Source organism: Nerophis lumbriciformis, linkage group LG15 (assembly GCF_033978685.3).
Source record: "Nerophis lumbriciformis linkage group LG15, RoL_Nlum_v2.1, whole genome shotgun sequence".
NCBI lineage: Eukaryota > Metazoa > Chordata > Actinopteri > Syngnathiformes > Syngnathidae > Nerophis > Nerophis lumbriciformis.
The window spans coordinates 35,821,941-35,847,569 of record NC_084562.2 but is presented as its reverse complement, the minus strand read 5'-3'; the positions used below and the strand labels follow the sequence as shown (position 1 = coordinate 35,847,569).

General features: G+C 41.4%; 1 long non-coding RNA gene across 1 annotated transcript; it reads right to left on the bottom strand.

Moving 5' to 3' along the window:
* Positions 1-20,245: 20,245 nt before the first annotated feature.
* Positions 20,246-24,275, bottom strand: LOC140679447 (uncharacterized). Its single transcript, XR_012050866.1, has 3 exons — positions 24,136-24,275; positions 23,925-24,045; positions 20,246-21,284 (listed from the first exon to the last, which is right to left on the bottom strand). It is a non-coding gene; the product is annotated as an uncharacterized lncRNA (long non-coding RNA).
* Positions 24,276-25,629: the final 1,354 nt, after the last annotated feature.

Here is a 25,629-nt window from a genome sequence, read left to right as displayed (position 1 = left end):
GAGCTTCTATGGCTTCCCTTTATATGCTGAGGATCCTTTCTCTTTTTAGAGTTGTGGTTTTACGTTCCTCTTCTTTCACCGTGCCTTCTGCTTTCATCTACCAAGAACATGAATTCTGATGAGCGCCATACAAAGAAGATAATGTAGGTTCCTGCTGTCGTTACCTTATATGACCAGCTGTCCCTGGAAAGGAATCGGAAACCAGCTTGTCCATTTTGTTCTTCCTTTTTGTTCATTTGTTTGCATGGTTATAGTACATCTGCCCAACTAACTAGTGCTTCTGAGTACATACTGTATATATACAGTATATGTCAGAGGTGGGACCAAGTCATTGTTTTGCAAGTCACAAGTAAGTCTCAAGTCTTTGCCCTCAAGTCCGAGTCAAGTCCCGAGTCAAGACAGGCAAGCCCCGAGTCAAGTCCAAAGTCAAGACTGGAAAGTCTCAAGTCAAGTCCTAAGTCCTGCATTTTGAGTTTCGAGTCCTTTCAAGTCCTTTTAACCACAGACTAATATATTAACACAGATTGTGTATGCTTTTCAAACGCTGTATTTATTTATTAAAACAAGTGCATTTTAAATTGCAGGAAAGAAAATTGTGCTGACATTGCACTTTATAATAGCACTATTAACCAGTCATTTTAAACATTAACTCATTCCTTTACAGAACAAACACATTGAAAAATAAAGTGCAAATGTCCTTATTTGTACAAAAGTGTTAACATTGAAAAAACATGACATATACGTGAACATAACAAAAAAGTTGTACTTTTTATATGTCAGGGTCCTATGCTGCATTGCATTTGCAAAAGACCAAATTAGCCAAGAGTCTGTCAGTCATTTGTGCACGATGGGGGCGTAGTATGATGCCACCATGGCTGAAAACTCGCTCCACTGGAGCACTGGAGGCAGGCACTGCCAAGACTCTCATGGCCACTCGGAACAGTGAAGGAAGAGTCTTCATGTTCAATGCCCAGAACAAAAGGGGGGAGAGAGTTGTTTTGGGTTGGTGCACTACTTGTAAGTGTATCTTGTGTTTTTTATGTTGATTTAATTAAAAAAAGAAAAGAAAAAAAAAATTCTTGTGCGGCCCGATACCAATTCGATCTACGGACCAGTACCGGGCCGCGGCCCGGTGGTTGGGGACCACTGAGGTAAACAACCAACAGTATGTCAGAAAGCTAGCTAAAACGGTACACATATTCATAATATAGTATACATTTTAACTGACCTTTATTTTACTATTTTTGTCTTTTTTTAGGTGGCTAAGATACGCGGTGCTGCTGACCGCCGTCTAACGTTACGTGTGATATATTGACTAATGTAACCCTGCTTAAAAAAAATCACTGAACAAAAAGTATGAATAAGGTAGTGAACTGCAACAGATTCCCGTGTTTGCAATAACGTTATAACGTTAGCAGTGAGTTTACAGCCTCACTGATTTAACTACACAGCAAATAAAAGTCACGTTCCTTAGCCAATAAACGTTATCTTACATTCAAAATTTACCGTTCTTTGTGCAACTTCAAATGCCGGACGAAGTTGGAAGTTGTTGCCTTTCCATCAGTCATTTTGGAACCGCATGTGTTGCATACTGCAAACTGTTTTGTGTTGACCACCTCGTAATTTTTATACCCAAACAAAATTATTTTAGGTATCATTTTTTGTTCACTGGCGTGTGGTTTGGACATGTCTTCTTCGTTGGTTGTCCTGCAATTTGATTGGATGAATGCTGTGTGATGAAAACAAAGTAGATCTAATTTGATTGGCTGTTGTACTGAGAGCACACCAGCTGACACACGCAACGCTGATAGACAAGTACACAATGAAAAATACGGAGCGCTCCTGAATAACTTTTTCATCTTTGGGTTTTGGGGAAAGTAGCAAGTCATGTCAAGTCATGTCAATTCAAAAGGCTCAAGTCCAAGTGAAGTCACAAGTCATTGATGTTAAAGTCTAAGTCGAGTTGCAAGTCTTTTTACATTTTGTCAAGTCGAGTCTAAAGTCATCAAATTCATGACTCGAGTCTGACTCGAGTCCAAGTCATGTGACTCGAGTCCACACCTCTGGTATATGTACATACAGCAATGCTTAATTTTGTTGGTGTGACGTTGTGTGACTAAATTTCTTTTCTGCATATTTTGGTTTCACAGATTGAATGTAATAGATACACATACACTATCCAACAGTGGTGTGGTGTTGGTTGGTGTCAGTTTATTTCGAACATGCAATATTATATGACACATATTTCCATTTTTTTCATTACAGCATGTCTGAAAAGGAGTAGAAAGAAGTACAACTTATTTAAACCTACCCATTTTCGTATCAAGCAGTTTTTAACACATTTGTTTGATCTCAATTTGTAAACCAACAGCGAATAAATACATAAATTAATTAAGTTAAAGTGCCAATGATTGTCACACACACACACACACACACTAGGTGTGGCAAAATTATTCTCTGCATTTGACCCATCACCCTTGATCACCCCCTGGGAGGTGAGGGGCGCAGTGAGCAGCAGCGGTGGCCGCGCCCGAGAATCATTTTTGGTGATTTAACCCCCAATTCTAACCCTTGATGCTGAGTGCCAAGCAGGGAGGTAATGGGTCCATACACAATGAGTAAGTAAATAATGATCAAACACGTAATCAAAGTTTATGGTTCACATTATGAGCTAGATAAGAGAGTCTATTTTGTTGATAGGGTTCAGGATGTTTATCAAGATTCTTTGTGAACACCATTTTTTAAACTGCATCATATTAGTACCCATTGTTTACTTCTTTGCCAAATCCATTTCATAATTTAATTCCACATACTCATATGCTAAAGGTTTTAAGTGTTGTACAGTGTGTTGTACAAATTAATTAATAATTTTTTACATTTTCATCTGAGAATTATTGAGGGGAATACTTTTTAGCACCATTTTTAATTATGCTATCTAGTGTGTGAATGTGAGTGTGAATGTTGTCTGTCTATCTGTGTTGGCCCTGCGATGAGGTAGCGACTTGTCCAGGGTGTACCCCGCCTTCCGCCCGCTTGTAGCTGAGATAGGCTCCAGCGCCCCCCGCGACCCCGAAGGGAATAAGCGGTAGAAAATGGATGGATGGAGGATGTCCCATATAGCTCTCATATTGTTTTTGTTCCTGTCTAATATTTGACTGTTATTATTTTCTTCATTTTCATGGTATGCTAATAGCTTGTTTTTATACGTTTTGTACTTGTTTTCTGCCTCTGTAGACCAGAGGTGTGGACTCGAGTCACATGACTCATGAATTTGATGACTTTAGACTCGACTTGACAAAATGTAAAAAGACTTGCAACTCGACTTAGACTTTAACATCAATGACTTGTGACTTCACTTGGACTTGAGCCTTTTGAATTGACATGACTTGACATGACTTGCTACTTTCCCCAAAACCCAAAGATGAAAAAGTTATTCGGGAGCGCTCCGTATTTTTCATTGTGTACTTGTCCATCAGCGTTGCGTGTGTCAGCTGGTGTGCTCTCAGTACAACAGCCAATCAAATTAGATCTACTTTGTTTTCATCACACAGCATTCATCCAATCAAATTGCAGGACAACCAACGAAGAAGACATGTCCAAACCACACGCCAGTGAACAAAAAATGATACCTAAAATAATTTTGTTTGGGTATAAAAATGACGAGGTGGTCAACACAAAACGGTTTGCAGTATGCAACACATGCGGTTCGAAAATTACTGATGGAGAGGCAACAACTTCCAACTTCGTCCGGCATTTGAAGTTGCACAAAGAACGGTAAGTTTTGAATGTAAGATAACGTTTATTGGCTAAGTAACGTGACTTTTATTTGCTGTGTAGTTAAATCAGTGAGGCTGTAAACTCACTGCTAACGTTATAACGTTATTGCAAACACGGGAATCTGTTGCAGTTCACTACCTTATTCATACTTTTTGTTCAGTGATTTTTTTTAAGCAGGGTTACGTTAGTCAATATATCACACGTAACGTTAGACGGCGGTCAGCAGCACCGCGTATTTTAGCCACCTAAAAAAAAGACAAAAATAGTAAAATAAAGGTCAGTTAAAATGTATACTATATTATGAATATGTGTACCGTTTTAGCTAGCTTTCTGACATACTGTTGGTTGTTTACCTCAGTGGTCCCCAACCACCGGGCCGCGGCCCGATACTGGTCCGTGGATCGATTGGTATCGGGCCGCACAAGAAATAATTTTTTTTTTCTTTTCTTTTTTTAATTAAATCAACATAAAAAACACAAGATACACTTACAAGTAGTGCACCAACCCAAAACAACTCTCTCCCCCCTTTTGTTCTGGGCATTGAACATGAAGACTATTCCTTCACTGTTCCGAGTGGCCATGAGAGTCTTGGCAGTGCCTGCCTCCAGTGCTCCAGTGGAGCGAGTTTTCAGCCATGGTGGCATCATACTACGCCCCCATCGTGCACAAATGACGGACAGACTCTTGGCTAATTTGGTCTTTTGCAAATGCAATGCAGCATAGGGCCCTGACATATAAAAAGTACAACTTTTTTTGTTATGTTCACGTATATGTCATGTTTTTTCAATGTTAACACTTTTGTACAAATAAGTACATTTGCACTTTATTTTTCAATGTGTTTGTTCTGTAAAGGAATGAGTTAATGTTTAAAATGACTGGTTAATAGTGCTATTATAAAGTGCAATGTCAGCACAATTTTCTTTCCTGCAATTTAAAATGCACTTGTTTTAATAATTAAATACAGCGTTTGAAAAGCATACACAATCTGTGTTAATATATTAGTCTGTGGTTAAAAGGACTTGAAAGGACTCGAAACTCAAAATGCAGGACTTAGGACTTGACTTGAGACTTTCCAGTCTTGACTTTGGACTTGACTCGGGGCTTGCCTGTCTTGACTCGGGACTTGACTCGGACTTGAGGGCAAAGACTTGAGACTTACTTGTGACTTGCAAAACAATGACTTGGTCCCACCTCTGCTGTAGACCTTTGGGTTATAATGTTCTATATAAGGTATTTTTCTTGTTGCAATAATTGTTCGGTTTCTTTGTCATCCATGATTGATTGTTCTTCTTGTTTTGCTTCTTACCAAGTTGTTGCAATGGACTGTGTTTGTCATAAAGCCTCAGAAAGTATTTAAAACATTACCAAATGCATCATCCACATCATTTTCACTGTATATATTGTCACAACTTTGTATTTATTTATTTTTTAATTTAATTTAATTTAATTTAATTTGTTTTATTAATCAATCAATCAAAAGAACACACAATAATACCATATATAATACAATTCCAATTCCAAAACCAAACCCAGCCCAGCAACATTCAGAATAGCACAGAGCAATTGAGAGGACACACAAACATGACACAAAACAAGTAGTCAAACAAAAATTAATAATATCAACAACAGTATTAATAAGAATTCCAACATAACAGTGATTATAAGTATCTGATTGACATTATCATCACAGCCATTTATATATTAAAAAAAACAAAAAAAACAATAGTGTCACAGTGGCTTACACTTGCATCACATCTCATAAACTTCACAACACACTGTGTCCAATATTTTCCACAAATATAAAATAAGTCATATTTTAGGTTCATTTAATAGTTAAAACAAATGTAAATAATGGATCCCATATTCCAATATATGACTCATTATTATCTAAACTTAATGCATTTTTTTCTATTGATATAATTTCCATAGCTTGTGTATACCAGTCAGTATGAATTGGACTACCAACATATATCCATTTTTTTAGTATTACCCTTTTTGTTATGATGCATATTGAAAGAAATGCGTATTTTCCGAACTTTGATCTTAGATAATTTTTGAAAGCTGTCATACTTGTTCATTTCACAGTATTCGAAATGTCTTTTTGTCATCAGTGTTCCTCTTCTTGTTGTTTCCATCATAGATTGTGCAAAACTGGCAGTTGCTGGTGTCGGTTATTAGCAGACCACTTGTGGTATTATTATCAAAATCATGATACATTGAATCAATAAAGCAATCAATGGTCTTTTTCTTGTTAGGGTTCAAGAGGTCAATGTTGAAGTCTCTTGTGATGACTGTATTATGATGATAGTATATATCTGATAGTATATATCTGTATCATGAATCAATTTAAGTGGACCCCGACTGAAAAACTTATTGGGGTGTTACCATTTAGTGGTCAATTGTACGGAATATGTACTTCACTGTGCAACCTACTAATAAAAGTCTCAATCAATCAATCAATTCACATAAGAACATTTATTTTTGACTGATTTCAGTAAAAGTTACCTTAATCCAGTTCTCAAACGAATCCCTGTTTAACTTAGGTGATCTATATATACAGCTGACGTTTTTGCTGTCATCATGACATGTTTTTATTTATTTTTTAATTTTTTTTAAGCTTGCGTTGTGGAAGGCGGCTGCATCTCCAGTAGCGCTGTAGTTCTAGGTCTTTTAAACGTATCTTTTATCTTTATCTTTTATCTTTAATTATTATTATTATTTATTATACTTTTTTTTTTGTTGAGGAAACTAAAATGCGCAAACATTCCGCAGAAATCAATGGTCAACTTTTACAACTGTGCCATCAGTAGTGTCCTCACTTACGGATTTTTAGTGTGGTTTGCTAGCTGCACTAAAGCGAACCAACAGGCCCTCCAGCGAGTGGTTAAAGCGGCGGGGAAAATTACAAGGACGATACTCCCAGAGATGAGTGCCATGTACACAACTCGCTGCCTAAAGCGAGTACACAACATCCTGAAGGACAGATACCACCCAGCACATGGCCTCTTCAACCTGCTACCCTCTGGAAGGAGGTATAGATCGATTCGCGCCAGGACCACCAGAATGTCTCACAGTCTGTATCCCCAGGCTGTGAGACTGCTAAATGAACAGCCTGCCCCTTTGCTGCCCCGGACCATCTTATCACCTCACTCTGACTGTTCCCACCCCCACGTCCCTCTTATCGCGATCTTCCTGACAATGCTAAAATGCTAAAATGTAAACTACTGTCAACCTGCACATCAATGCAGTTTCTATGCCGCTGGACAAAGCTCAAACAAAATCTTGTTGTTCATGTATGACTTAAGTGTTATTATGACAATGACAATAAAGGAATTGATTGATTGATTGATTGATTGATATTATTTATTAGATCTTATAAACGTATCTTATATATTTTATCTTTTTTATGCTTTCCATGAGGACATAGTGAATCCCTGTACATATCTAATGGATACTTTTGGCAGTTTTAAAAGACCAGGAGCCAGCTTTCTTTCTTATTCGAGAGAGGAGCTGCTCACTCTGAAAACAATGGGGTGTGCTGGCGTATGACACTCCATTCCAGCGGAGCTGAGGAAGAATCCTCAGGGCTGCAAAGCGGGGCTAAGCTAAAGGCTAAGCAAGAGGAAACTCTACGGCGCTACAAACCATTCATTCCTTCCGTCTTCATGGGGAATGTGAACTCGCTACTGAAAAAGATCGACGAGCTTCATGGACAAAAAGCCAGCGTGCGTATCGAGAGAGCAGCCTGTTTATTTTCACGGAGACGTGGCTAAACCACCTGGTACCGGATGCTAACGTGGACCTGCAGGGATTCACCGCAGTGAGAGCTGACAGAGAAGCATGTGGGAAAAGCGAAGGTGTGGGGCTCATCATATACAGGTAAAAGCCAGTAAATTAGAATATTTTGAAAAACTTGATTTATTTCAGTAATTGCATTCAAAAGGTGTAACTTGTACATTATATTTATTCATTGCACACAGACTGATGCATTCAAATGTTTATTTCATTTAATTTTGATGATTTGAAGTGGCAACAAATGAAAATCCAAAATTCCGTGTGTCACAAAATTAGAATATTACTTAAGGCTAATACAAAAAAGGGATTTTTAGAAATGTTGGCCAACTGAAAAGTATGAAAATGAGAAATATGAGCATGTACAATACTTGGTTAGAGCTCCTTTTGCCTCAATTACTGCGTTAATGCGGCGTGGCATGGAGTCGATGAGTTTCTGGCACTGCTCAGGTGTTATGAGAGCCCAGGTTGCTCTGATAGTGGCCTTCAACTCTTCTGCGTTTTTGGGTCTGGCATTCTGCATCTTCCTTTTCACAATACCCCACAGATTTTCTATGGGGCTAAGGTCAGGGGAGTTGGCGGGCCAATTTAGAACAGAAATACCATGGTCCGTAAACCAGGCACGGGTAGATTTTGCGCTGTGTGCAGGCGCCAAGTCCTGTTGGAACTTGAAATCTCCATCTCCATAGAGCAGGTCAGCAGCAGGAAGCATGAAGTGCTCTAAAACTTGCTGGTAGACGGCTGCGTTGACCCTGGATCTCAGGAAACAGAGTGGACTGACACCAGCTGGACTGCTGCTGAGTGGTCCAAAGTCATGTTTTCTGACGAAAGCAAATTTTGCATTTCCTTTGGAAATCGAGGTCCCAGAGTCTGGAGGAAGACAGGAGAGGCACAGGATCCACGTTGCCTGAAGTCTAGTGTAAAGTTTCCACCATCAGTGATGGTTTGGGGTGCCATGTCATCTGCTGGTGTCGGTCCACTCTGTTTCCTGAGATCCAGGGTCAACGCAGCCGTCTACCAGCAAGTTTTAGAGCACTTCATGCTTCCTGCTGCTGACCTGCTCTATGGAGATGGAGATTTCAAGTTCCAACAGGACTTGGCGCCTGCACACAGCGCAAAATCTACCCGTGCCTGGTTTACGAAACCATGGTATTTCTGTTCTAAATTGGCCCGCCAACTCCCCTGACCTTAGCCCCATAGAAAATCTGTGGGGTATTGTGAAAAGGAAGATGCAGAATGCCAGACCCAAAAACGCAGAAGAGTTGAAGGCCACTATCAGAGCAACCTGGGCTCTCATAACACCTGAGCAGTGCCAGAAACTCATCGACTCAATGCCACGCCGCATTAACGCAGTAATTGAGGCAAAAGGAGCTCCAACCAAGTATTGAGTATTGTACATGCTCATATTTTTCATTTTCATACTTTTCAGTTGGCCAACATTTCTAAAAATCCCTTTTTTGTATTAGCCTTAAGTAATATTCTAATTTTGTGACACACGGAATTTTGGATTTTCATTTGTTGCCACTTCAAATCATCAAAATTAAATGAAATAAACATTTGAATGCATCAGTCTGTGTGCAATGAATAAATATAATGTACAAGTTACACCTTTTGAATGCAATTACTGAAATAAATCAAGTTTTTCAAAATATTCTAATTTACTGGCTTTTACCTGTATTTCCCCAAAGTCCCCAAAGTTACGTACGTGACATGCACATAGCGGCACGCACGTACGGGCAAGCGATCAAATGTTTGGAAGCCGCAGCTGCATGCGTACTCACGGTACCGTGTCTGCGTATCCAACTCAAAGTCCTCCTGGTAAGAGTCTCTGTTGTCCCAGTTCTCCACAGGCCAATGGTATAGCTTGACAGTCATCTTCCGGGAATGTAAACAATGAAACACCGGCTGTGTTATCCGGCACACCACTCAAGGGGTGCATTCTACGGCGGGGGTGCGTTATCCGGCACAACATCTGCCGCAATACACCGCTTCCCACCTACAGCTTTCTTCTTTGCTGTCTCCATTGTTCATTGAACAAATTGCAAAAGATTCACCAACATAGATGTCCAGAATACTGTGGAATTTTGCGATGAAAACAGACGACTTAATAGCTGGCCACCATGCTGTCCCAAAATGTCCTCCACAATCCGTGACGTCACGCGCTGACGTCATCATACCGAGACGTTTTCAGCAGGATATTTCGCGCAAAATTTAAAATTGCACTATAGTAAGCTAACCCGGCCGTATTGGCATGTGTTGCAATGTTAAGATTTCATCATTGATACATAAACTATCAGACTGCGTGGTCGGTAGTATTGGGTTTCAGTAGGCCTTTAATGTGTGCTATGGCTATGAGGTTTGTTTCCCCTTGGCCTCAGTCTGGACCCCCTGTCCAGGGGCCCAGGCTTAGACTGAATTATTTTTTTTCGATCTCTAATTCAGGGCACATTAAGAGGGTCTTGCGGTTACGTGTCTGCTCAAGAAAGAAATACAGTGCAGCCCAGACTATATGTCTAGCGAGAGTAATGGTTATATCATTAATAGTGCCAAGGAGAAGCCAAAGCTCCAAAACCTTCTTTAGAACAAACGAGGAAGGCGTTTGTGATGTCACTCTTTATTTTCATCACATCGCCAGGGAAATCCATGTTGTTAAGTATTGTCGTAGCAAAACTATTTGCAAATGCCTAAATCAAAATGTGCGTCTGTAACCCTGTTGTCACGTGTCTGAGTACTGTGTCTGAGTACTGTGTGTGTTGTAATTCTACCCTTTTTGAGACATCAACAAGGAAAAGTACCTTCCATATCAGGACCGGTTAACAAGTTAGGACATAAATCATGGTCCCAATGCGGAAAACCATTACATATAATAAAGAATGTCTCATTTGCACCCCTGGTGGTGAAATCTATCAACATTATGGTGGTCCCAAAAAGGAGGGATTTTTCAAATTGACTGTGTCGGTTTTAAAAGTGCTCCCCCTCTGGCCAACATATGAAATAACAAGTGTGTGTAAAAATTTGAAGTACTTCCCCTCTGGCCAACATATGTAATAACAAGTGTGTGTAAGAAATTGAAATGCACCCCCTTTGGCCAAAATTGATAAAAAAATTAAAATAAATGTACTTAGAGACATATTGTAATAACTTAAAGTAAATAATGAAGATTAAAAAACAATTACCAACAAAAAATGACCTAAAAGCAGTCTTTTTCTCACAATGTGTCGACTTTTTTCTTATAAAATTGGGAACAATTTCTCATATTCTTTCTGTTTCTGTAATATTGCAAGATTTTCTCGTAAAATTATTACTTTTTAATGCAAAATGGTGACATCTGTCATATAAAATTCTGACTTGTCACAATATTGCCAATTTTTTTGTTATTGTAAAATTGTGACTTTTGTCATAATTTTGCCAAGTAAAAATTCCGATTATTATGATATTGCCATTATATTTAAGTTTTCTTATAAAATTGTGACTTTTGTCGAGTAAAATTAGGACTCTTTTCATAAAATTGCCCAAATTTTAAGCTTTTCTTGTAAAAGTGCGAATGTTATTGAGTGGAATTCCAACTTTTATCATGGTATTGCACAGATGTTCAGTTTTTCTTGTAAAATTTTGACTTGCGTTGAGTAAAATTACGTTTTTCTTGTGAAACTGTGACCTTTTTCTTGTGAAATTCCAACTCATTTTTCACAACAAGCTTTTTTATATTTGTATAGCATGTATATATTATTAAAGTTGTAAATACACATCTTTATATACGGTATCTGGAAAAGGTGTGCCTAAAGAGGTAGGCATTTTTCGGAAGTCTCAAGAAGGTAACAAATACAAGAAATATTATGCCGTTGTGTCCTTGGGCAAGACACTTTACCCACCTGCTCCCAGTGCCACCCACACTGGTTTAAATGTAATTTAGATATTGGGGTTCACTATGTAAAGCACTTTGAGTCACTAGAGAAAAGCGCTATATAAATATAATTCACTTCACTTCACTTCACTTTCTGCCAGAGCCCTTTTTTCCCATTCATTTTAGAATATATTTTTTCTCCGTTATCAATTACCCTGCAATCAATGTTTTGATATCTGAGCAGGCATATATTTGAGTTTTTGTAAAAATCCCCCCCCCCCAGACTGCTCCACCGTTGTCAAAAGCCGTCTCGGCATAAGGGTGAGAAAGCCAACATGTAGCATCTCTACTTAGCAGGTTTAAATATGTTTGATGTGGTATGTTTTTCTTAATTTTTCTCAAGCTGCTGCGCCTGGTATGAAATCTTCTGGCCGTACAGTATCACATTTAAAAAAAAGCCTTCTGACTATTGGAGGGGGTTCAAATTGTTTTGACACACATCATGTCTGAGTCTGACAGCTTCCGGAAGCAGCGTCAATAAACAAGCTGACACAAGGCGAGATCTTGAAAAATGTTGATTGGCAAACAAATCAAACATATCTCCAGATTAGAGATGCGCGGTTTGCGGACACAACCGCGGAGTCCGCGGATTATCCGCGGATCGGGCGGATGAAATTTAAAAAAATTAGATTTTATCCGCGTGCGGGTCGGGTCGGGCGGATCAATTAGATTTTTTTTTTTTTGCGGGTGGCAGTTAAACCAATTCGGAAATATATACACATAGTTAAATGTTGTTACCCACATACGAAAAACGAGCAGGCACCTGCTGCATATGCCACAACAGAAGAAAAAGAAAAGAAAAGAGATGGACACTTTTACGGAGCGGAGAAGGGACGCCTCGCCGGTGTCCGGGACCGAGGCCCCTTCCCCCGAGAGGGCCCCACCGGGAGCCGTAGCTGAGGCGATCCGCGAGAAGGGCCCGACGCATGTCCAGGGTCACTACCGCGCCCACCGCACCGACACCCCGCCTCGTCCGCCTTCGCCGCGGCCGGCGTCACGCGCAGCAGGTAAGCAGCTTACCTGCCCGCCACCCCCCCGAAATTCACATTTCTATCACAATTATCATACTGTAAACATGGTAAGCTAACTTCATTAAAATTAATAGTCCTGTCAATAGCATGGAATTACAATTCAAATGTAGTTTTTTTGTAAGCCTTTCAAAAGAATTCAAAATATGAAAAATTAATGAAAATTAATTTAAGCCATCAGACACTTTGAAAAGTGGCACATCACATCTCTAATGTAATCATTTGAACTTTTCAACAGAAATAGCACTGCAAAAATATTAAGGACATACTTCTGTATTTTGGTAGTTATACTGTCAACATTTAACAAGATTTCTTCAACTTGGACTTGAAAGCATAAATAGTATAAACACTTTTAACAGTATGTCGTGCTGTGAAATACAGCCGACAGGATTGCGCACCACACAGGAAGCAAGGCCAAAGTGCATGCAGGTGCAGGAGAAGAAAGGACTTCTTTCATTTAAGGTTTGTGATAAACCATCAAACTCATTCGTTAAAAGGACTCTATAGTAATATAAAGCGAATTTTTCTGGACATTATCATGCAAGAAAAGTTTATTTTTGGGACCGCGATCACCGCGTAATGATTTTTAAAGGTTGCATTACAAACATGTAACTGTCCCATGTGATCAGCCAGTGCGATTGGTAGTCCATGCTCAATTATTGCCTCCGTAAATAAAACTTCGGCATTTATCACATCCAAAGAATCTGTTTGGGCGACGAAAAACGTTGAAAGTTTTCCACTTGTATCGCTAGCAACGGCATTAGACTTGTGTTTTTTTGTCCCAAAGTGGTCTTTTACATCGCTAATTCCTCCGTGTCCGATCGAAAAATCTTGTCTGCACAAGGTGCAATTCGCGTAGTTTTCACCCTTTTTTTTTAAAATTAAAGAAAAAACGTATTTTTTATCACTGCACCCGTAACCCGGAATAGGTTGATGAAAACCGTACGAATTACGGGAAAACCGGAGTAGTTGGCAGGTGCCTCACTAATGCCTTGCATCGTCTATATTAGATATACCGGGCGGATGGCGGGCGGATGCAGTTCTGATCAAATGTTAGATCGGGTGGATTGCGGATGGTTGACGACTTTCTGATGCGGTTGCGGATGAAATATTTGCCTATCCGCGCATCTCTAATAGGAGTACATCTTTTCTATTGTTTCATTGAAAATAAAACAGCAAAGTCCATTTGGCTGTCATCTGTTTTAATTATGAGACATTATTGTGTCAAAGTCATGATTTTCTATTTCATGCTTGAAATAAGAAAGTATTACTTCAAAAAAAGCAGTTTTATACTTGTGAGTGTTGATGACACAGCTTTGCATCAGTTGATATTCTAGTTTCAAGCATGTTTTACTTAATATAGGTCATAAAATCTCAGCAACAAGCTGCAATATCTTACTGAGATTATTTAGGACCAAAACACTTAAAACAAGTAAAACACTCTAACATAAAATCTGCTTAATGAGAAGAATTATCTTATCAGACAAAAAATAAGCAAATATCTGTTGTGTACCGGGCAAAGGGAAGGAGGCGACACCAAGGCAGAACTGCGGTTTATCAGGTTTATTGAAAACCTTGATGAGTGTGTGGGGTGTGTATGCTACCACAAGTGAATGAGTGCAGACGATGTGTAGGGTTAACAATGTAAGTTTTACCAGTGGGTGTTGTCGGTGCGTGTTGTATGAATCGTTCGTCGAATCCAAGGGGCAAGGCGAAGAGGCAGTCAGCAGGGAGGCAAGCAGTCGGGAGCTGGAGAGAGGCAATGATGTCCGAGTCCAAGCAGAGGTCAAGGGTCGAGGGAGGCAAGCAGAGATCCAGATGGAGGTCGTGAGACAGGACACGATCACAGGCAACAGGGAAGACACTGTGGAAGACACAAGGGACATCAAACACGGGAACAAGGAAGAGCACAAAGAAGGCGAGCAAGGAACGAGGGAGTGGTGCCAGACGTGATGCTTACTCAGGAAGATTGGCTACGTTCTGGCGAAGGTCCTTTGGGTCCGCTGGCTTTTATGTTGCTCCCTCTCATCAGGCCCAGGTGTGCTGATGCGAAATTGCCTGCAGGCTTGTCGCTGCATGGACGTGCTGGGCCCAGCGTGAGCAGGGGCGTGTCCAAGTGTGCTGCCAGCAGAGGTCCCGGCAGCTCCAGCTGCCGAGGAAAAGCGGGTTCGAATCCGCGCCGTGACAATATCACCCTTATTTGAGGTATTTAATCTTACTTAGATTTCAGTTTTTGCAGTGCAATGAGGATTGCGTCTCTTAAATGAGCAAAATAGGGAGTGTAATGCATTTGGCATGTCTGCCTTCATGAATATGCAGAATATTTAGTGATCATCAGAGCACCCACAATAAGATACTGGGAGGAAGTCATGAAAATGTAATTAATTAGCATAACAGTGTGATTTATCGAGACAATAAAAAAAAAATAAAACCAATAATGCCATTTTTTGTGGTCCCCTTTATTTAGAAAAGTATCAAAAAGTATCGAAAAGTATCGAAATATATTTTGGTACCGGTACCAAAATATTGGTATCGGGACAACACTAGTACAAGCAATTTCATTGTGTGGACACGCTGTTAAGGACTTAATATATACATCCTAGTAGATCAGACCCTAATTGTGATAAAATCTTTCAAAACCTGTTAATTGTTTTGTTTTTTATTCTGGCAGGGTGTTCCAGATTGTGTAATTCAAATATAATAGTGTTTCTGTCAGTTGAATAAATTACTGGGTTGCAACCACGTGACCAAGAGGCTTCCTGACATACGTTCAATAAGGCTACTCTTTATTTATTTTTAACAGCTCATGTGTGACATATTTTAAAGGTTTTGTGACAAATATACAAGCCAGTTATTAAAAAAAAAAAAAAAAAGGTTGAATGTGATGGAGTAAATCCAAACAAACTTAAAGGAAGACTGCGCTTTAAAAAAAACGTATTGCCCATCTTTCAAAATCCTTATGTGGGACAAGACCACATGTCGTTAGATAGTAAAAAAAAATTGCTAGCACAAGGCAGCTAACAATGTAGGTAATGTGGATTCTACTATTCCGCCTATAAAGCACTCTAAAAAGTCATTTTAAAAAACACTAACAATGCTCTGTTTACATGCCGTGACCTGCATATTAACCAAGTATTAGCGACATTGTTACTGAAGGTACTGTCATGTCTGTATTATCATGTTTTGTTTTAAGTCATGTTTTGTTTAGTTTCTGTCTTTTCACTCCCTTGTCTGGTCACCATAGCAACCATTAGTTTTCACCTGTCACGTCACGCACCTGTTTCACGTCTTGAGTCACGCACCTGTTTTCGTTAATCATGTCTAGTATTTAAGTTCAGTGTTTTTCAGTTTGTTTTTCTGACGACCTCGCACCCCATACCACACCCCATATACAGGTAAAAGCCAGTAAATTAGAATATTTTGAAAAACTTGATTTATTTCAGTAATTGCATTCAAAAGGTGTAACTTGTACATTATATTTATTCATTGCACACAGACTGATGCATTCAAATGTTTATTTCATTTAATTTTGATGATTTGAAGTGGCAACAAATGAAAATCCAAAATTCCGTGTGTCACAAAATTAGAATATTACTTAAGGCTAATACAAAAAAGGGATTTTTAGAAATGTTGGCCAACTGAAAAGGATGAAAATGAAAAATATGAGCATGTACAATACTCAATACTTGGTTGGAGCTCCTTTTGCCTCAATTACTGCGTTAATGCGGCGTGGCATGGAGTCGATGAGTTTCTGGCACTGCTCAGGTGTTATGAGAGCCCAGGTTGCTCTGATAGTGGCCTTCAACTCTTCTGTGTTTTTGGGTCTGGCATTCTGCATCTTCCTTTTCACAATACCCCACAGATTTTCTATGGGGCTAAGGTCAGGGGAGTTGGCGGGCCAATTTAGAACAGAAATACCATGGTCCGTAAACCAGGCACGGGTAGATTTTGCGCTGTGTGCAGGCGCCAAGTCCTGTTGGAACTTGAAATCTCCATCTCCATAGAGCAGGTCAGCAGCAGGAAGCATGAAGTGCTCTAAAACTTGCTGGTAGACGGCTGCGTTGACCCTGGATCTCAGGAAACAGAGTGAACCGACACCAGCAGATGACATGGCACCCCAAACCATCACTGATGGTGGAAACTTTACACTAGACTTCAGGCAACGTGGATCCTGTGCCTCTCCTGTCTTCCTCCAGACTCTGGGACCTCGATTTCCAAAGGAAATGCAAAATTTGCATGGTTGGGTGATGGTTTGGGGTGCCATGTCATCTGCTGGTGTCGGTCCACTCTGTTTCCTGAGATCCAGGGTCAACGCAGCCGTCTACCAGCAAGTTTTAGAGCACTTCATGCTTCCTGCTGCTGACCTGCTCTATGGAGATGGAGATTTCAAGTTCCAACAGGACTTGGCGCCTGCACACAGCGCAAAATCTACCCGTGCCTGGTTTACGGACCATGGTATTTCTGTTCTAAATTGGCCCGCCAACTCCCCTGACCTTAGCCCCATAGAAAATCTGTGGGGTATTGTGAAAAGGAAGATGCAGAATGCCAGACCCAAAAACGCAGAAGAGTTGAAGGCCACTATCAGAGCAACCTGGGCTCTCATAACACCTGAGCAGTGCCAGAAACTCATCGACTCCATGCCACGCCGCATTAACGCAGTAATTGAGGCAAAAGGAGCTCCAACCAAGTATTGAGTATTGTACATGCTCATATTTTTCATTTTCATACTTTTCAGTTGGCCAACATTTCTAAAAATCCCTTTTTTGTATTAGCCTTAAGTAATATTCTAATTTTGTGACACACGGAATTTTGGATTTTCATTTGTTGCCACTTCAAATCATCAAAATTAAATGAAATAAACATTTGAATGCATCAGTCTGTGTGCAATGAATAAATATAATGTACAAGTTACACCTTTTGAATGCAATTACTGAAATAAATCAAGTTTTTCAAAATATTCTAATTTACTGGCTTTTACCTGTATGCTTCTGCACACCCTTATGATCCTTGCTGCTCCTTTTTCATGCCGGTTCCATGCCAAGTAAGTTTTTGTTTCTCAAGCCACAGTTAATGTTTTGTTTAATTGTTCATAGTTTCCGCCACTGTGCGTGCTTTTCATTTGTACTTTTTTGCTATAGTCTTTTGGTTTCATAGCTTATTCTCCGCCATTGTGCGCGCTTTTTGTTTGATCTTTTTTTTAATAAATAAATCATGTACCTTGGTTCCCGTCTCGCCCGTGCCAACTTTCCGTTGCATCCCGGAAAAGCACACACCCAGGACCAAGTCTTGACAGTAGGTCGTCAGCAGACCCGCTTTTCCGCACCTAAGTTGGCCGAGTTGGACATTTTGGACGAGGCTTCTTGGGCGGTCCTGTGCGCGATGGAGGATGAAACTCTGCGCTACTCCTCCGTGGAGTACAGAAACTTCATTTGGTCCCAGGACGACACAGCGTCACCTCAGCCGCGGAAGCGCCGCTCCAGACGAAGGACGTCAGGTAGAACTTCCGCGAGCCAGCAGGACACGCCGCTCCCACAAGCCCCTCCCTCTCCGGGCGGAAGCAAGCAGCCCGGATGATGTCAAAAACCATGATTTTTTTTTTCTGAATTCGTTTTCTTTTGATTCCCCGCTCCCCAGGACTCAAGCCACAGCCAAGACACAAAACAATTTTTTTTCACCCACTCAATCCCAGGCACAAGAAAGACAATTTGGACAATTTAATGGGGAAGTTTCTGCCCTCCTCCGCCCACCCCTACAGAGAGTTCCAGACCGCAGGGAGCGCGTCTGGTATCCGCCCCTTGAGGGGGGGGCTAGGGCTGGGAATTGTTCAGGTGGGGTGGATCAGCATCACCATGTCAAGCCACAGCCTCCCTCACGGCCGCCACCACCAGTCTTCCGACCTGTCAAGCCGCAACCCCCAGCTAGACCACCTCCACCTGCACCAGTAGCTCCACAACGCCAAGCTCCGGTACCAGCTCCACGACGCCAAGCTCCGGTACCAGCTCCACGACGCCAAGCTTTGGTACCAGCTCCACGACGCCAAGCTCCGGTACCAGCTCCACGACGCCAAGCTCCGGTACCAGCTCAACAAGTCCAAGACCAAGACCCTCCACGCCAAGACCAAGACCCTCCACGCCAAGACCAAGACCCGCCATGCCAAGACCAAGACCCGCCATGCCAAGACCAAGACCAAGACCAAGACCCGCCATGCCAAGACCAAGACCAAGACCCGCCATGCCAAGACCAAGACCAAGACACACCATGCCAAGACCAAGACACGCCATGCCAAGACCAAGACACGCCATGCCAAGACCAAGACACGCCATGCCAAGACCAAGACACGCCAAACCAAGACCAAGACCCGCTAAGCCAAGACCAAGACCAAGACTCGCCATGCCAAGACCAAGACTCGCCATGCCAAGACCAAGACTCGCCATGCCAAGACCAAGACTCGCCATGCCAAGACCAAGACTCGCCATGCCAAGACCAAGACTCGCCATGCCAAGACCAAGACCCGCCATGCCAAGACCAAGACCAAGACCCACACCAAGACCAAGACCAAGACCCACACCAAGACCAAGACCCGCCATGCCAAGACCCACACCAAGACCAAGACCCACGCCGAGCTTCGCCGCTGGACGCGTCACGCCGAGCTTCGCCGCTGGACGCGTCACGCCGAGCTTCGCCGCTTGACTTGCCACGCCGAGCTGCCACGCCTGCCAAGTTGACGACGCGCCTGCCTCCTCGTCGGCCACGGATATGGCCGCTACCTGGTCGCCCGCCACGCCAAGTGCGCCCACCTCCCAGTCGGCCACGAATGTGGCCAATCCCTGGGCGCCCGCCTCGCCTGCTGCAGCGGCGTTCCACTCGCCGCCGCCACCTAACTCTGCCCCGGTGGATACGGGGACACGTGGTCTGGCGACCCACCGCCATGTCCCCCTCCCGCCCTCCCATGACTTTTGTTAAGTTTTTTTTTCTTGGAAGTCTGGTATCTGTCCTTAAGGGAGGGGCTCTGTCATGTCTGTATTATCATGTTTTGTTTTAAGTCATGTTTTGTTTAGTTTCTGTCTTTTCACTCCCTTGTCTGGTCACCATAGCAACCATTAGTTTTCACCTGTCACGTCACGCACCTGTTTCACGTCTTGAGTCACGCACCTGTTTTCGTTAATCATGTCTAGTATTTAAGTTCAGTGTTTTTCAGTTTGTTTTTCTGACGACCTCGCACCCCATACCGCACCCCATATATGCTTCTGCACACCCTTATGATCCTTGCTGCTCCTTTTTCATGCCGGTTCCATGCCAAGTAAGTTTTTGTTTCTCAAGCCACAGTTAATGTTTTGTTTAATTGTTCATAGTTTCCGCCACTGTGCGTGCTTTTCATTTGTACTTTTTTGCTATAGTCTTTTGGTTTCATAGCTTATTCTCCGCCATTGTGCGCGCTTTTTGTTTGATCTTTTTTTTAATAAATAAATCATGTACCTTGGTTCCCGTCTCGCCCGTGCCAACTTTCCGTTGCATCCCGGAAAAGCACACACCCAGGACCAAGTCTTGACAGGTACTAACATTGAGGAACTACTTTTCTGGCATAGTGATGCAGCGCCTTACTCATTTCTCGTCTAGCACACTGGCGGTGAGCAGTGACAAAGATGACAAAATGGGGAAAAAAATGAATTCCTTGTGATTGTGAGATTATTAAAAAAATGTACAAAAGTAATCAAAACAATATTTTATTTATTATCATGAAGTTTTCACTACAAGTACGTGCGGTCTTTGACTCATTTAATGTGACAGCAGCAGTCATCAAATCAGGATGTGGAATCTATCATATAATAATTGAGTCATTTATCATCAGTTTTGTCTTCTCACAGTGTATTAAAATGTCACCTAAAGAAACATTCCAATTCAAATGAATATCCAAAACAATACTAACAAGTAGCAAATATTTGCTCCTGACACAGGTGATGTTGTTACATCATATACAAACAATATACAAGCAGTATTCACAACAGACACATATTTAAAAAAAAACATGATTAAAATACAAAAATACACATTGGATAGGAAATGTAATAAAAGCATAACGTAACATTACAAATAAAAAAAAAAAATATTTCTGAAACAGTGTGAGGCAAACCTACAGCACGAGGGTGGTCCAAAGTGTGGCTCGGGGGCCATTTTTCACCAGCAGCTATTTATTATTGGTCTTCAACATATTGCAACAGTGAAAATATTGTATTTTTAAATGGATGAATTGTCAGATATTCCGCTAATTATATTTTTCACCTTTTAACACAAAGCTAATATGTTTTGTTCAGATAAAGCATTTAAGAATCTCTAATGTACAAAATGTTTCCTATAGCTTTTTTAACCACCCGCTGGTCCTCATTGTACAGCATACAGAGTATTACACACAGGACTCTCATGTCAAAACTGACATGAAGGAACTTCCTCCTCACATGACTTCAACAACCGTATGGTTTGACACAGGGTTCCGGTCAGGGGCGCCGAAAAGGGGGGGGGTAAAGGAGACGGATTCTTGGGGCCCATGATGGAGGGGGGCCCAGAGAGGCCACTAATGATGATGAAATTATAATACAGAAAAAATAATGACACTGTGTTGGGGGCCCTGTAAAGATTCTTTTCATGGGGCCCAAAATCCCTAGCGGCGCACTTGGTTCCGGTGGAGATGTGTTGGTGGCTGATGGCCCTCAAATTTTTCCAACAGATTTATTGCCCTCTTCCAGCTGGGGTCAAGGCAAAAAGTTTTATTCGCCACTGTTTCGACTCTGAAAATAACAAATGTGCAGATTAGTTATGAGACATTGTTCTTACTTTTTCTCCTTGGTTGCCCATTCATTTAAAAGCAGGTTGTTTATGGTTCCTGTTGCCATGATTGTGTCCATTTTGGCATTTTATCCAGAATTAGTTTTTGCTCCTTTAAAAACTACACTTTAAACTTTTGTAGACAACTAAATAAAAGGGATTTGTGCTAATAATGTAATTAGGATTGTTTTACGTTTTAATTTATGCATGATTTCTTTTTATACGCTTTCATCATTTGTATATGTACAGGTAAAAGCCAGTAAATTAGAATATTTTGAAAAACTTGATTTATTTCAGTAATTGCATTCAAAAGGTGTAACTTGTACATTATATTTATTCATTGCACACAGACTGATGCATTCAAATGTTTATTTCATTTAATTTTGATGATTTGAAGTGGCAACAAACGAAAATCCAAAATTCCGTGTGTCACAAAATTAGAATATTACTTAAGGCTAATACAAAAAAGGGATTTTTAGAAATGTTGGCCAACTGAAAAGTATGAAAATGAAAAATATGAGCATGTACAATACTCAATACTTGGTTGGAGCTCCTTTTGCCTCAATTACTGCGTTAATGCGGCGTGGCATGGAGTCGATGAGTTTCTGGCACTGCTCAGGTGTTATGAGAGCCCAGGTTGCTCTGATAGTGGCCTTCAACTCTTCTGCGTTTTTGGGTCTGGCATTCTGCATCTTCCTTTTCACAATACCCCACAGATTTTCTATGGGGCTAAGGTCAGGGGAGTTGGCGGGCCAATTTAGAACAGAAATACCATGGTCCGTAAACCAGGCACGGGTAGATTTTGCGCTGTGTGCAGGCGCCAAGTCCTGTTGGAACTTGAAATCTCCATCTCCATAGAGCAGGTCAGCAGCAGGAAGCATGAAGTGCTCTAAAACTTGCTGGTAGACGGCTGCGTTGACCCTGGATCTCAGGAAACAGAGTGGACCGACACCAGCAGATGACATGGCACCCCAAACCATCACTGATGGTGGAAACTTTACACTAGACTTCAGGCAACGTGGATCCTGTGCCTCTCCTGTCTTCCTCCAGACTCTGGGACCTCGATTTCCAAAGGAAATGCAAAATTTGCATGGTTGGGTGATGGTTTGGGGTGCCATGTCATCTGCTGGTGTCGGTCCACTCTGTTTCCTGAGATCCAGGGTCAACGCAGCCGTCTACCAGCAAGTTTTAGAGCACTTCATGCTTCCTGCTGCTGACCTGCTCTATGGAGATGGAGATTTCAAGTTCCAACAGGACTTGGCGCCTGCACACAGCGCAAAATCTACCCGTGCCTGGTTTACGGACCATGGTATTTCTGTTCTAAATTGGCCCGCCAACTCCCCTGACCTTAGCCCCATAGAAAATCTGTGGGGTATTGTGAAAAGGAAGATGCAGAATGCCAGACCCAAAAACGCAGAAGAGTTGAAGGCCACTATCAGAGCAACCTGGGCTCTCATAACACCTGAGCAGTGCCAGAAACTCTTCGACTCCATGCCACGCCGCATTAACGCAGTAATTGAGGCAAAAGGAGCTCCAACCAAGTATTGAGTATTGTACATGCTCATATTTTTCATTTTCATACTTTTCAGTTGGCCAACATTTCTAAAAATCCCTTTTTTGTATTAGCCTTAAGTAATATTCTAATTTTGTGACACACGGAATTTTGGATTTTCATTTGTTGCCACTTAAAATCATCAAAATTAAATGAAATAAACATTTGAATGCATCAGTCTGTGTGCAATGAATAAATATAATGTACAAGTTACACCTTTTGAATGCAATTACTGAAATAAATCAAGTTTTTCAAAATATTCTAATTTACTGGCTTTTACCTGTATATGGCATACTTGCCAACCCTCCCAAATTTCAGTGCCTCTCCCAAAAATCTCCCGGGACAACCATTCTCCCGAATTTCTCCCGATTTCCAGCCGGACCTGAGTGAGGACAGCCTGTCGTCACGTCCACTTTTCCTCCATATAAACAGCGTGCCGGCCCACTCACGTTATAACATCTACGGCTTTTGGAGCTCAGTGCGCAACTGCACACACAACAAGAAGGAGACTATTATATATGTCTCCGTTATCCATAGGTTTATCTATAACCCATAAAGTAGGCAGGCACGGAGCAATTGCTCAGCGTGTGTTTATTCCAGCCGGCACGTTAATACACTGACACACAGCATCCGGATTCCCATCATGCATTGCTTCAAAACTACGGCAAGTAGTAGAGAGGAGTGTTATGTGTGTGTATATGTGTAAATAAATGAACACTGAAATTCAAGTATTTCTTTTATATACATATATAAAAGAAGTACTTGAATTTCAGTGAATTCTAGCTATAAATATACTCCCCCCCATCTCCCGAATTCGGAGGTCTCAAAGTTGGCAAGTATGATATATGGTTGCTTTACAAAATGTAAAAAATATCAAAAGACCCCCTGCATCCTTTGATTTTTTAAGTGGTCGTTGGTGGAAAATCTTTGGACACCCCTGACCTTAATGAAGAGAAGTGACTTATTTTGCTAGGAGGTTGATCACAAACTGGTCATGTTTGCATTAGGTGGTCACACAAAAACAATCCGGTGTGTTTAATATTGTACTCACACAATGGCTTGGGGCTCGCAGCCCTCTGGTGTTGTTTTTACATGCCGGACATTTTGGAATGGGATACGTATTTTTGAGCTGTTGGGGCAGCATTCGTCGTTCATCATGATGTGTGGGCTGACTGGACAAACACATGCACAATTAAAATCGCGTCACACACATTTCCACAATTATCAGGATGAGAAGCAGAGAGAAGAGGATTCCAACTGACCTGTACACATGCTGACTTGCAGGAAACACATCAGCGTGAGCAGTACAAGTGTCTTCATGGTGACAGCTGGGTTTCTCATCTTCAGAGGTCTTCAAGTATGGCTGAGCTTCTATGGCTTCCCTTTATATGCTGAGGATCCTTTCTCTTTTTAGAGTTGTGGTTTTACGTTCCTCTTCTTTCACCGTGCCTTCTGCTTTCATCTACCAAGAACATGAATTCTGATGAGCGCCATACAAAGAAGATAATGTAGGTTCCTGCTGTCGTTACCTTATATGACCAGCTGTCCCTGGAAAGGAATCGGAAACCAGCTTGTCCATTTTGTTCTTCCTTTTTGTTCATTTGTTTGCATGGTTATAGTACATCTGCCCAACTAACTAGTGCTTCTGAGTACATACTGTATATATCCTCAATCTCGTTACCTTGCGTAATGACAATAAAGCTGATTCTGATTCTATACAGTATATGTACATACAGCAATGCTTCATTTTGTTGGTGTGACGTTGTGTGACTAAATTGCTTTTCTGCATATTTTGGTTTCACAGATTGAATGTAATAGATACACATACACTATCCAACAGTGGTGTGGTGTTGGTTGGTGTCAGTTTATTTCGAACATGCAATATTATATGACACATACAGTGGGGCAAAAAAGTATTTAATCAGCCACCGATTGTGCAAGTTCTCCCACTTAAAATGATGACAGAGGTCTGTAATTTTCATCATAGGTACACTTCAACTGTGAGAGACAGAATGTGAAAAAAATCCAGGAATTCACATTGTAGGAATTTTAAAGAATTTATTTGTAAATTATGGTGGAAAATAAGTATTTGGTCACTTCAAACAACAAAGATCTCTGGCTCTCACAGACCTGTAACTTCTTCTTTAAGAAGCTCTTCTGTCTTCCACTCGTTACCTGTATTAATGGCACCTGTTAAAACTCGTTATCTGTATAAAAGACACCTGTCCACAGCCTCAAACAGTCAGACTCCAAACTCCACTATGGCCAAGACCAAAGAGCTGTCGAAGGACACCAGGAAAGGAATTGTAGACCTGCACCAGACTGTGAAGAGTGAATCTACAATAGGCAAGCAGCTTGGTGTGAAAAAATCAACTGTGGGAGCAATTATCAGAAAATGGAAGACATACAAGACCACTGATAATCTCCCTCGATCTGGGGCTCCACGCAAGATCTCCTCCCGTGGGGTCAAAATGATCATGAGAACGGTGAGCAAAAATCCCAGAACCACACAGGGGACCTGGTAAATGACCTGCAGAGAGCTGGGACCAAAGTAACAAAGGTTACCATCAGTAACACACTACGCCGACAGGGAATCAAATCCTGCAGGGCCAGACGTGTCCCCCTGCTTAAGCCAGTGCATGTCCAGGCCCGTCTGAAGTTTGACAGAGAGCACATGGATGATACAGCAGAGGATTGGGAGAATGTCATGTGGTCAGATGAAACCAAAATAGAACTTTTTGGTATAAACTCAACTC